This window comes from Dromiciops gliroides, chromosome 4 (assembly GCF_019393635.1).
Source record: "Dromiciops gliroides isolate mDroGli1 chromosome 4, mDroGli1.pri, whole genome shotgun sequence".
Classification (NCBI taxonomy): domain Eukaryota; kingdom Metazoa; phylum Chordata; class Mammalia; order Microbiotheria; family Microbiotheriidae; genus Dromiciops; species Dromiciops gliroides.
In genome coordinates this window covers 143,250,072-143,263,514 of record NC_057864.1, presented here as the reverse complement: position 1 = coordinate 143,263,514, position 13,443 = coordinate 143,250,072, and positions in this window count along the sequence as shown.

Below are 13,443 nucleotides of genomic sequence, written 5' to 3'. Positions count from 1 at the left end.
TTTGCTGTATTTCCCCCTTCTCTTTTTTTTTATTCTGTATTTCAAGGTATGAATTTCTGAATAGGGAAATACCTGGAAATGAAGGTGATGTAAAAAGAAAATACATCAGTAGTGTTTTTTTTTTTAATTTTGGCCCTTGTTTACAACTTTATTCATCTCATTAACTAGATATCACATTGATAGAATTAGAATCAGAACATCAGAGGTGGAAGAGACCCTGTCAAATGCTTTATATACACATGACTGTGGCCCTCAGGACAATTTCTTGTAGAGACTGCATGAAAGATAAGCATCATTGGATCAGTATTTTTGTGCAGTGGTTGTTGTTTCTTCTTTACCACACTTCTGAAACTGCAGCTAAAGCAAGACTTGCCAAATAAAGCAGCCTACTACTTCCTCTTCTGTTCACACCAATCTCTGATGAAATGAATAATGCCCTTTTCTGGTTTGGGTTTTTAATGGGAGTGAGGGGGTAAGGGAGAGATGGTGGATTTTCATTAATTGAAAGAGGGGAAGGTTGTTTTTGTTTGTTTTTTTAAAAAAGTTTTTCCCCCCTCCAGCAATGCTAATACACTTTCTCATACACTCATTTGCTATCATTATATTTTCACACAAGTAGCTTCCTAGGCAACATCAACAGCATTCCATTTGTTTTTGTTTAGTTGATTAATTGTGTCCAATTCTTTGTGATCCCATTTGGAGTTTTCTTGGCAGAGATACTGGAGTGGTCTGCCATTTCCTTCTCCAGCTCATTTTACCGATGAGGAAACTGAGGCAAACAGGATTAAATGACTTGCCCAAGGTGACACAGTTAGTAAGTGTTTGAGGCCAGATTTGAACTCAGGATTTCTGGATTTCCGGGCCAGCACTTTATACACTACACCACCTAGCTTCCCTCAGCATCCCATACTTAGCATAAAACATTGAAACCTGATCCTAAGAAGTAGATGTGTGCTAGCACTGAAGCAATGTTTGCTAACCTGTGGAAAATGTATAAACAGAGTGCACCCAAGCAGTCAGCATATATTGAGGTGAGTTGTGCCAGATGTAGGTGAGATGAGGTGAAGAAATATATAAAGTACATCCATAGTGCAATGATTCATTCAGAAAATATTATGTACTGACTATGTGCTAGATACTGAAGAAATGATTGTTGTTATTTGTTATCCCCATCCCATTCTCCCTTTGGAAGGTGAGTTCCCTTTGGTAGGGATCTTTTTCATTCTCATATTCCTAATACTGTGCATGGTGCTTGGCACATAGTACTTATTGTGTGTGTGTGTGTGGTTTTTTTGTTTTGTTTTGTTTTTGCAGGTCAATGAGGGTTAAGTGACTTGCCCAGGGTCACACAGCTAGCAAGCGCCAAGTGTCTGAGGCCGGATTCCAACTCAGGTCCTCCTCAGGTCCTAAATCCAGGGCCAGTGCTTTATCCACTGTGCCACCTAGCTGCCCCCAGTAAGTACTTATTAAATACATATTGATGGATTTTTGCTTGTTATGTATTCTCTGCTACAACAAACCATTCAAGGATCTAGCAATGGAAGGGAAAGGTGGGGGGAAAGCTAAGGAAAGGCCTGGTGAAATAAAATTACACCAGGGTTTTAAAAGATCATTTTTGTAATGATAATAATAATAAACAATAATACAATTTATATAGTACATTGTGCTAACCACTTTATAATTATTTTCTCATTTGATCTCACAACAACACTGGGAGGTAGGTGCTATTATTATTCCTATTTTATAGATGAGAAAACTGAGGCAAAGTGGTCAAGTGACTTGGCCAAGGTCATACAGCTAGTTAGCTGGATTTGAACTCTGATCTTCCTGACTACAGGCCTAGTGCCCTATCGTAAGTTGGTTTTTTTGGGTTTTGTTTTTTAATTTTTTTCTTGTGGTTATTTTACTTCTTGATTATCTTGTCAAGTTGGATTCTGTAGTCCTAAGTGACTCTCTTGGAAAGAGTACAGAAAAGTTTTATCCTTTCCAGACTTGGAGAGACAGAGAAATATTTAGCACTACATGAGGTATTGGGTAAACTGGTAGACTCTTCTCTGTAATTGTTTCCTAGTTGTGGTAGGACGTGAAGATCTGTTTTTTAAAACAGAATACCAGAGACTGAATGTAGGAAGCTACTGAATGGCTACCTCTTTCTCTCTTGAGGTATTTCTTTAATAGGAGATACACAGATAAATGAAAGAGTCCTTGCCTTCAAGGAGTTTACAGTCTAGTAGAGATCAGACTTTAAAATCAAACTTAAGATATACAGGTGTGCACTGTAGTTAAGTCCTCTATACCAACTTAGCATAAGATAAAGTCTTCCAAAATAAATTCCTTTCTCTTTATCAAACTTTTGTATATATCCTGACTTTTTTTAACCACTGTTTTTATATTTTTACTTTTAAATGTGCTATTGATCTTTTTATTCACATTTATTTCCAAATATAGCACCACTCCCCTACCCAGAGAACCTTCCCTTATAACAAATATTTAAATATATGTATATACATATATATACATACACATATATATAATCAAAATCAACCAATATTTAGTGGAATACCTCTTGATCATATATATTTCTGCTAATACCAAATATATCTTGAATATCAGACCTTTATCAGAAATAGTTAAGGCAAAGATTTTTTTTCCCAATCAACAATTACCTTTCTTGGGGGCAGCTAGGTGGCACCATGGATAGAGCACCGGCCCTGGATTTAGGAGGACCTGAGTTCAAATCCGGCTTCAGACACTTAACACTTACTAGCTGTGTGACCCTGGGCAAGTCACTTAACCCCAATTGCCTCACCAACCCCCCCCAAAAAAAAAACCCAAACAATTACCTTTCTTGTCCTAGATACATTGTTTTTATTCATATAATAGCTTTTCTATTTCAGATTATCAAAATGGCCTAATTTTAAAAACATTTTTGTTAATTTAAATTTTTGAGTTCCAAATTCTATCCTTCCCTCCCCCATCTTCCCTTTCCCCAGTGGTAAACAGTCAGATATAGGTTATACATGTACAATTATGTAAAACATTTCCATATTAGTCATTTTTTATAAGAAGATGAATAAAACAACAAAAAAAGGAAAACTTAAAATAGCATGTTTCAATCTGTGTTCAATATCAGTTCTTCCTCTGAAGGTGTATAGTATGCTTCATCATTAGTCCTTCAAGATTGTCTTGGATCATTGTATTGCTGAGAATAGCTAAGTCATTCACAATTCTTCATCAAACAATATTGCTGTTACTGTGTACAATGTTCTCCTGGTTCTGTTCACTTCACTATGCATCAGTTCATGTAAATCTTTCCAGGTTTTTCTGAAATCATCCTGCTTGTCAAATTTTTGTGATAAATAATTTAATTATTTGGTTAAGAATTCTCCTAGTGAAAAAAAAAAAGAATTCTCCTAATGAGAAGGAGGAAAACACTAGGAGAAGGGAAGAGGGAGAGGTAGAATGGGGTAAATTATCTGGCATAAAAGAGGTGCAAAAGAGCTTTTACAGGGAGAGCAAGATGGGGAGGGTAAAGGGGAGCTTGTGAACCTTACTCTCATCTCAATTGGCTCAAAGAGAGATTAACATACATATCTACAGTCATATGAAAAAAATGCTCTAAAACACTATTGATTAGAGAAATATAAATTAAAACAACTCTAAGCTACCACTCCACATTTATAAATTAAAACAACTCTAAGCTACCACTCCACATTTATAAGATTGGCTAACATGACAGAAAAGGAAGGTGACAAATATTGGAGGGAATATGGAAAAATTGAAACACTAATGCACTGTTAGGGAAGTTATATACTGCCCCAAAGGCTAAAAAACCATGCATACCCATTGACCAAGAAATAATACTATTAGGTCTATATCCCAAAGCAATTAAAAAAAAAAAGTAAAAGGACCTATATGTACAAAAATTTTAGCTCCTTTAGTGTTGTCAAAGAATTGGAAATTGAGGGGATGCTCATCAATTGGGGAATAGCTAAACAAGATTTCTCCCTCTAAACATAATTATAAAAAGTACATGTAGAGGGGCAGGTAGGTGGTGTAGTGGATAAAGCACTGGCCCTGGATTCAGGAGTACCTGAGTTCAAATCCGGCCTCAGACACTTGACACTTAACTAGCTGCGTGACCCTGGGCAAGTCACTTAACCCTCATTGCCCTGCCAAAAACAAACAAACAAACAAACAAACAAACAAAAAGTACATGTAGAGGGGCAGCTAGGTGGTGCAGTGGATAGAATGCTGGCCCTGGAGTCAGGAGTACCTGAGTTCAAATCTGGCCTCAGACACTTGACACTTACTAGTTGTGTGACCCTGGGCAAGTCACTTGACCCCAATTGCCTTACACACCGCCCCCCCCCAAAAAAAAGTACATGTAGTAATTGTCCTCTAATTTTTAAAAATGACATAACCTTTCATATTCTGTTAGACATCCACATAGAATTTATTATGGTATATGGTCTAAGTTACTGGACTAAGCTTTTTTTTTTTTTTTGCCAAATTGCTTTCCATTTTTTATTATTAATTCTTGTTAAATAGAAAGTCCTCCTCCCTGAACTTCCAGCAGCTTATGTATTTTAGATGATCAAAACTCAGGCTATCAAATTCAATTGTTTCTCATTCCTGCTTACCTAGTTTGTTCCACTGACCTACTTTTCCATTTTTTTAATCAGTACCAAATAGATTTGATAACTACTGTTTTATAATATATTTTGAGTTCTCAAAGTACTTCTTTCCTTCCCACTTTTCAGTATTTCCCATAAAATTGTAGAAATTTTGTTCTTCCAAATACATTTTCATCATCTTTTCTAGCTCTATAAATTATTAGTAGTTTGACTAGTATAGCCCTAAATACATAAATAATTTCAGTAGTATCTTCAATAGCCTAGCTATAAATAATAAATATCTCTCTAATTGTTTAACTTTTTCTTCATTTCTATACTGTTCTGTCATTGTATTGATGTCTTTTGTGAGTGTTAATAGATTGGATCCCAGACATTTTATGCATTTTGTAGTTATTTTCAATGGAATTAATATCTTATTTCTTCTTGTTTTTTATTATTCCTATATAGAGGGACTGATGATTTTTAAAATTTTTATTTTGAACCCTGCTTCTTTACTGAATCTCAATTTCTTTGCTGACTCTCTGGCATTTTCTAAGTAAAACACCATGTCATCTGCCAATAGTGCTAATATCTCCTCTTCGCCAATGAATAATGAGTGTGTCAAAAAACACATCACAGAAACATGACTAATTTCATTCTCTTGTCTTACTGTTATCATTAGTGATTCTAAAACCATGTCAAATAATAGTGGCCAAGGGATTACCCCTGTAATTACTGGAAATTTTTCTAGTGTTTCCCCATCGAAAATTATGCTGGCTTTTGGTCTTATAAGTATCCTTCTTATTTTATTGAAAAACATCTCTTCGGATAAAGCACCAGCCCTGGATTCAGGAGGACCTGAGTTCAAATCCAGCCTCAGACACTTGACATGTACTAGCTGTGTAGCCTGGGCAAGTCACTTAACCCTCATTGCCCTGCAAAGAAAAAAAAATCTCTTCTCTATGCTTTTTTAGGTTTGGGGGTTTGTTTGTTTTTTAGCATAAATGAAAATTGTACTTTGGGCTTTTTGCATTGTGTTGAACCATCCTTGCATCCTTGGTATGAGACCAACTTGGTCAGAGTGAATTTTTTTTATATTGCTGTAGATTTTAGGATTTTATTTAATATTGTTTCATCAATATTTATTGATGCTTTACAGCACCTTTTCAAACCTTTTTTGTGTCATGGACCCCCTTTTGCAGTCTACTAAAGCCTAAGCAACATGTCCCAGAATAATGGCTTTAAATTCATAAAATATAATATATAAAATGACAAAGAAAACCCATTATATTGAAATGCAGATGTAATTGTTCCCATTCAAGTCCATGAGCCCCTTGAAATCTCTCCATGGATCCCCTGGAATTTTGCAGATCCCAAGTTAAGAACCCCATGTCTAAAACTATGAATTACGATGCAGGTACTGATTACATTGGTAGAAGGAACTTCCTTGGTGAAAATTCTCTATGCTAATGAAATCACGTATTTTGTTTTTAGAAACAAAGAAATTGTGAGAAAGGAATACATTTTCAAAATCTCAATTTAACAAACATTTATTGAGTGTCCGTATCATACCTGTATCATAGTATTAGATGCTAAATTAACAAAGTATGAAAAAAAATTGCCTCCAAGAAGTTTACTCATTCTATTTCTGGGAATCTATGTACAGGTATTTATAAATATGCATATGCAAATAAATGTTTGTTTTTTATTTTATTATTATTTTAAATTTTTTCATTTTATTTAGAATTTTCCCCGAGTTACACGTAAAAAAAATATATTTTTTTTCACATTGATTTTTTAAAAACTGTGTTCTAAAAGAGTGAAAGGTGATTACTGGAGGGATCAGAGTAGGAGGCAGTGCCTGAGGTGAGCTTGGAAGGAAGTTAGAGATTCTACCAGATAGAGGAGAAAAGGAAGCACCCCCCGGATATAGGGAACTGCCTGTACTTTGTACACAGAAATGAGAGATGAAATATTGTATATCTGAGAGTTGAAGTGACTCAGCTATGGTCAAATGGCCAATTTGTATTAGAGGAAAGGCTCAAGTCCTCCTGATTCTGAAACTGGCATACTACCCGCTAAACAAAACTGTCTCTCCAAGACTATAAAGTACAGAGTAGTTGCTGGTCTTCATTAATAGGGAGTATTCCCTTATTGGGAGTTCATTATATTAATGAAATCACAGATGCAGTACTTATCCCTCCCGCAAAAAACCCATTAATGCGGGGCAGCTAGGTGGCGCAGTGGATAGAGCACCAGTCCTGGAGTCAGTAGTACCTGAGTTCAAATCCAGCCTCAGACACTTAACACTAGCTGTGTGACCTTAGGCAAGTCACTTGACCCCAATTGCCTCACTAAAAAAAACAAAACAAAAAAAACATTAATGATGCCAGAATCTTCTATTTTAACCTCCCTGGTTGAGGTATTAGCACCATATTTGTCTGGTAAGAGAAATTTTATATTTTGCTTTCTTTTTCTATTATTAAGAATAATTTGGGGGCAGCTAGGTAGTGCAGTGGATAAAGCACTGGCCTTGGATTCAGGAGTACCTGAGTTCAAATCCTGCCTCAGACACTTGACACTTACTAGCTGTGTGACCCTGGGCAAGTCACTTAACCCCCATTGTCCCAAACACAAAAAAGAATAATTTGTGTAATGTAGGTGTTAATTGCTCTTTAAACTTTTTTGTGTGTGTTTTTTTTCCTTTAAACATTTTATAAGATTCATTTATAGATTAGTCTGGACCAGAATTCCAACCACATCCTCCTTTTGTAGTGGTTTGTTCTATTTCACTTTCTGAAATAGATTATTTAGAATCTTTATTTTATGTTCCACTAATTTGGATATTTTATATTTTTGCTTTATTTATATATTTCATATTTTTAAATCATCTATTAATTGGTTGATTTCCTTACAATTCTCAGTATTGCTAGTATAAAGTGGTATGAAGTAGATCTTCAAAATTCTTTTAGTTTCTTCTCTCTGTTGTGAATTCCACTTTTGTTGTTTTCAAAAATAATTTGACCTTTTTTTATCAAGTCAGCTAAGGTTGACTGATTCTGTTAGTCTTTTCACAGAATCATCTTTTAATTTTGCTTACAATTTCTATAGTCTTTTTTATTTTCCAGGTTTTCTATTTTCATTCTAATTTTCAAGATTTCTTTTTTTTATGCTTATTTGGAGTTTGTCATTTTCTTAATTCTATAGTTTTTAATTGTAAATTCAATTAATTAATTCTCTCTTTTTTCTATTTTGTGAATGTCTATTTTTGTTACGACAATTTTTCCTCTGAGGAGTGTTTAGCTGTATCCACTGGTATGTCATTTCATTATTATACTCCTCTTTCACATAATTGTTTCTATGACTTGTTTTTTTGACAGACTCATTATTCAGGGTGTCATTACTGTTATCTCTTTAAGTTTTTATATGTTGCTTATGTTCTCTGTATTAATTACTGTTTCTATTGTAATATAGTTTACAAAGGGTATATTTAATATTTTTGCCTTTTTCATTTATCTATAATCTCACTGCACCATAACATATAGCCTATTTTTTATAAAATTACCATACGATGCTGAGGATCATTCTTCTATTCAAACCTAATTTCTTCAAAGATCTTTTTTGTTCTTTATTTTTCTTTTTTGTTTATATGTTAGATTTATCCTGTTCTGAGAGAGGAATGATATTTTCTTCAGTTATTATTTTTCCTTTATGAAATAGATGCCACTTAGTACAAGATAATATTAATATTATGTAGCTTACCTGTTTGTCTCTCTTAACATTGGAAATTTTAATGCTTACTTTGTCTGATAGCACAATTGCAACAGCTATTTTTTTTTAATCTCCAGGTGTATTATAAAATGTTTTCTAGCCTCTTATTTTCATTCTGCATTTTTATATGTGTCTATATGTGGCAAATTGTTGTAGCTTCCCCCCATATTAATTCTGCTATTCTTTGTATTATATAAGATTGTTTAATCCTTTCACTTTTTAGGTTATAATTATCAGGTTTGTGTTTTCCTCTAATTAGTTCTTTTGTACTGATTTTATCTTCTTCCTCTTTTAAATCAGCACCTTGTCCCAGTAATTGGTTTTGCTTTATACTATTTTAATTGTATAATATTCCCCCAGTCTTTCCTCTCTCTTCTTCTTCAGCTTACCTGCCTTATCCCAAGTTCCTTGAATTTACTTAAGAGGTCAATTTATTATTTATTTATTCATATATGTATTTATTTATTTATCTCAGTGTGTTTAACCTCCTTTTGAACTTTTTCTTTCTATGCCTTAATGAACTTGTGGTTCATAATCTCCCTTCCAAACTCTTAACTTAAATAATATTCTTTTGTGGCACCTTTTCCCTGGAAGCTTTCATTTATTTCATAACCTTATTTGTTCCTTCTTCAGCTTCTTTCTGTCCATCATGAAATTAGAACCTCTGGAGTACCAAATTTGTGCTTCTTTTTCTATCCAACATCTATTTTATTGCATTTGTGTATCTCATCCTAATCTCTCTTCCTCTTTTATATATGCACATATGTATGTATGTATGAGTGTTATATTTTATTTTTGGTTTTGGAGGAACTCTTAGAAATATCCATTCATGGGGGCAGCTAGGTGGCACAGTGGATAAAGTACCAGCCCTGGACTCAGGAGGACCTGAGTTCAAATCCAGCCTCAGACATTTGATACTTACTAGCTGTGTGACCCTGAGCAAGTCACTTATCCCTCATTGCCCTGCCCCCCCCCCAAAAAAAAATCAGTTCATGGGAGAAGCAGTGTTATATGATGGGAATCATTTTGAATCCATGGATAGGAGGCCCAGTATTGGCCCCTTCCCTTACCAAAATCACTCACTCCTAAAAGCCAGATTATCTTGTATGAGTGATTCTGTCCTACCGCACTAGCTCCTGACTGCCCCCTAGGGACCAGTATATACCCTCGCTTAAATCTGCAAGGTATGATTATTGCCCAGAGAAGGTGGTTTCCTACTGTGCCCATGCCACTTCATACAGAACCCTTTTTTTAAGGCCTGTATTTCTTATCACAGTACACACCACCCCTTACATACCATGGAAATATCCTTTAATGGTACCTTTTCATTTCCCTTCTGGAGTAAGACCCAATCCATCACAATTCTTCCTCTCCATTGCTTTTATCCTATTTCCCCACAATCTCCTTCATTTAATGACAGATTAAAGAGAGTCTTCTTCCTTCTCTGCCTGCTCCTCTCCATTTCTTGCCTCTTCTCTTCCCATTCAAGTGACTTCCCACTGCATTGCTTCTCCCACTAAAGATTGATTCACTCACTTATGGCAGAATGTAAAATTTCATGCAATGAATATTAACTCATTTCTTCTCTCCCTGATGATTTTTCAATATCCTGTTGATTTGTTTAGCCCCTTAGATCCTTTTTATCTTTTAGTCATCCTTCTTTATTCTTTCCTTTACCCCTTGGTAATTTAAAATAGCCTATAAACATGAAAGAAATTATTTCATTGCTTAGTCTTTTCTTAATAATTTATTTACCTTTTTATATTTCTTTTTTTTTTTTTAAGTATTGGGGGCAGATAGGTGGTGCAGTGGATAGAGCACCAGCCCTGGAATCAGGAGTACCTGAGTTCAAATCTGGCCTCAGACACTTAACACTTACTAGCTGTGTGAGCCTGGGCAAGTCACTTAACCCCAATTGCCTCACTAAAAAAAAAAAAAAAGTATTTATAAGTTGAATGTTCTGTTCTCTTCTGTTTTTTTCTTCAAGAATCAACTCAAATCCCATGTCCTCCAAGAAGACTTTCCTAGTCTCTCAAAGTTGCTAATGCTTCTCTACATGCCCTCAATCTAGTCTGTATATATCTTGTATCTACCTGGTTGTTTACATGTTGTTGGCTCCATTACCATTAGAAGCTAAGCTTCTTGAGGGAATAGACTGTGTTTTTGCTCTTAGTATAATGCCTGTCACATAGTAAGCACTTAATAAATACTTGTTTGGCAAATATCTAAAATGCCTCTCCTTTGGGGAAGGGTCATCTTTTTTTTAATTGATTATTAGGTTTAACTTTCTGTGATACATTCTTTTGATTTGCAGCTTGAATTATTTTGCTTTTTGAAATATCCAATTCAATGTTTTTCTCTGATTTTTGGTAAGTGATCAATAAACCTGTATTAAAATGACTAATATGATAATGTTTTACATAATTGTACATGTATAACCCATATCTGATGGCTTACCCCCTTGGGGAAGGGGGAGGGGAATGAGAGGGACATAGGGATTTGACCCTCCACTGAGATGGAAAGTGCCCCCCCTTCGGCCTAGTGATCTGATCTCAAAGTCTTAAAGCACCTTAAAGCCCCCTATTTCTCTCTCTTTCTCTGTTTTTTCTCTAGAGAGAGGCAATAATGGGAAGCTACTATCCCCCTTTCTAAATATAGGCATATCAACTTAAAAATTGCTTCATAGGGTCTGCACCAAGACATTATGTAGATATGATAAATTGTTGCTGAAACAGGAAATTTTGCAAAATAACCTATGGCTGAACCCCGGAGGTTGGGTCACTGACCCAGGAGAGAGACATCACTGAACATCCCAGGAGAAAGATTTATTGCTGAACATATAGTATTAACCCAATTACCGCATTTTGCTCAAATTAGATGCCTGTAAAGAGTATAAAAACTGATTGGTTTCCTAATCTCGGTGTGTCACACCTCCTGGTTGTCCCAGTGAGTGTGGTACACTTTTCTTTCGAAAGAAATAAAATCAGCGCTTTGGCCTCCTTTCTCCTTGAGTCTCGATTACAGGGGTCAGTGGGTGTACTTCCCATCCCACTCAGGAGGGAGGGAGAGAAGGAGAGATAAAAATTGGAACCCCAAACTATAAATAAAAATGTTTATTAAATTTAAAAAAAAAGAAAAAAGAAATCTGTATTATTTGAATGTATGGCTCTGCACTACTGAAGGTCCTTCTGGCTTCAAGCAAATTTTGTGTAAGATTTTAATTGTGAACATTTAAGTAATATACTCTTTGGAATTTCAAACAAGGGCTTTGGTTTTGGGTTTTTTTTCCTTTCATGATGATCTTTGGATTCATTTAATTAGTACTTTGTTGTCCCTTCTTGCTGTATTCTTCTGGACTTGTTTAGCCAAGGGACCTCTTCATCCTGCAAGAGCATATCAGGCCCAGAATTCATACTTCCTCAGTACCTTCTACCTCTGGGACTCTTTCTTCTCTAACTGGAGTGAGAATCTCTCCTCAAAGGACCTCTGTTTAAGGAAGGATCTCTTCTTCATTTCTTCTTCATTCATCAATTACTTTCTTACTGGCTGCACTTCTCTAGATTGTAAGCTCCTTGAGGGCAGGGACTGTCCTTTGCCTTTTTTATAATCCTCAGTGCTTAGCATATTGCCTAGCATATAGTAGGCACTTAATTAATTTTCATTGGTTGTCTCTATTAAAAAATCCAAGCATTTTTGTTTTTGTTTTTGTTTTGTATTACTTTCTTAGCCTAGGAAAGCTAGGTGACACAGTGGTTAGAGCACTGGTCTTGGAGTCAGGAAGACCCAAATTCCTGAGTTCAAATCGGGCCTCAGACACGTACTTGCTGTGTGACCCTGGGTGAGTCACTTAACCCTGTTTGCTTCAGTTTCCTCATCTGTAAAATGAGCTCAAGAAGGAAATGGCAAACCACTCCAGTATCTTTGCCAAGAAAATCCCCACAAAGAATCAGACATGACTGAGATGAATGAACAAAAAATAACAAGGATCATGGGAAGAAAATTTGCTGGACTAAACTTAGGTAGAATTAAAAGACAGAACTGAAATTTGAAAACAAACTGCACAGCAAATGACACATGTTTCAAATCACTTCTAAGTTTCAAAGGTTCATTCATAAAAATAAAGCAGTGAGGTAGAATCTGAGTACCATTAGACCCATTTTACTTATGAAGAAACTGAGCCTATATTCAACTGAACTCTGACCAAAGCCTGAGATTCTGCAAAGTAGACCCAAAACGTTATGTTACAACTTATACAAATTACCTGACTAGAGGAAGTTGTTGATTTATTTTGCTACTACAGCTGACTGACTCTGCCCTTTTTAATTTTTTTTTTTTGCAGGGCAATGAGGGTTAAGTGACTTGCCCAAGGTCACACAGCTATTAAGTATCAAGTGTCTGAGTCCAGATTTTAACTCAGGTCCTCCTGAATCCAGGGCCGGTGCTTTATCCACTGCCCCACCTAGCTGACTCGACCCTTTTTTGTGTAGTGCTGATTTTGGCAGCAGGAGAGACCTGGGTTTGAATTCTGCCTCTGACACAATACCTTTGTGACCATGGAAGGAAGAAAACCAACATTCATTAAATATCTTCTACATCCCAGGCACTGTACAAACATGATCTCATTTTATCCTCGCAACCACTCTGGAAGGTAGGTGCAATTCTTATCCTCATTTACAGCTGAGGAAACTGAGGCAAGAAGTTAACTGATTTGCCCAGGGTCGAAAAGTTTATATGTATCTGAGGCTTGATTTGAACTCAGATCTTCCCGACTCCTAACCCAGCTCTTTATCTACTGAGCCAAGTAGCTGCTCTAAGTAAGTTTTTTAATTTTTCTGAACCTTAGTTTCCCCATTTGTAAAATGTATATAAGAACACTTGTAGTTCTTGTACTTTAAAGGGTTGTTGTGGGGCTTAAATGAGATCATGTATTTAAAATGTTTTAAAGCTACAGTATTACATATATGTATATATAATTGGGGTTTTTTAAAATAGTAGAATGTACATTTCTTTGATGGCACTGTCTGTGTCACTTTTGTCCTCATGTCCCTTGCACCTA